We start from the raw sequence: 1,095 nt of genomic DNA, 5'->3' as shown, positions 1-1,095 counted from the left end.
CATCTGGCTACAAGGACATAGCTACCCACCAATTGCATCTCTTCGTCACGGTGTAGAGCCTCGCCCACTCCATCCCCTCCGTGGCAATGTACCACACCTCCCTCATCCACAGTGCCAGACAGAAGTGCCGATACTGCCAACGTACCCCACTTACTTGTCCTAAATAACGCCATCGGTACGCCAACTTAAACAACACACTTCCTCCCACTCACTCATGCACTCGCCGCCAATTCCACCTCTGTCTACAAATGCCACCAAGTGACTGGCGTTGACCCCATGACAGTCATTCACTCGGCTACCCTGTCCACGACGTTTTACTCCACTGACAGCTTCGGCAGCCACATCAATAAATGACACCCACCAAGCGCACAGCCATTTCAATTGAGCCTTGACCGTGACAACCACTACCCCTCCCCCCTCCACCGCCCGCACAGACACTTGTTCAGTAAGAAGGAAAGTGTACTGGACTAAATGAAATTCCCTTTCTGATTTTAGCTAACAACTTAGGAATGGATGAGGAATTGTGGCAAACTGCTTTCTGCCTCCATCACAGCAACTAACTCTCACCACTTCGAGACGAGGCACACAATGACTGTGGAGAGCACCTCTTGGAGATGAACAACAATGTTTGGCCTCCAGAGGTGAACTTTCTGCATCCATGCATCTCCGATTGCATCACGCTTCTGCTCCTCAACCATCTCTCCTCTTCCATTCCACCCTCTGCCGCATTTAATTGGGGGCTCTTAAGAAGTACGACTTGGACAACATGGTGGATGAGGATGAGGCAGACATGCCGAAATGGATCGTGGAAGGATGATCGAATCGGAACGTGGTGGAGGAGGCACGTGGAGTGAGTCAACTGTGGAATGGATGAGCTGATGTGGAGGTGGAACAATGCCCCAAACCCGAATAGAAGACATCTGTTTAGGGTGGTTAGTCACTTCTCTGGGGACATGCTCCAACAGGGATAATAATTAGCGGACTGACCTTGAGGGAAGGTCAACTGGTATGTTTGTCCTGAAGAAAGGCGTTATGAGCATAGACTGTCAACATGACAAGAGAAAATGCTTGCTGAATGGATTCCTCCTCCAATTG

Source organism: Echinococcus granulosus (genome assembly GCF_000524195.1).
Source record: "Echinococcus granulosus chromosome Unknown EG_S00121, whole genome shotgun sequence".
NCBI lineage: Eukaryota > Metazoa > Platyhelminthes > Cestoda > Cyclophyllidea > Taeniidae > Echinococcus > Echinococcus granulosus.
This window is presented reverse-complemented; position numbering follows the sequence as displayed.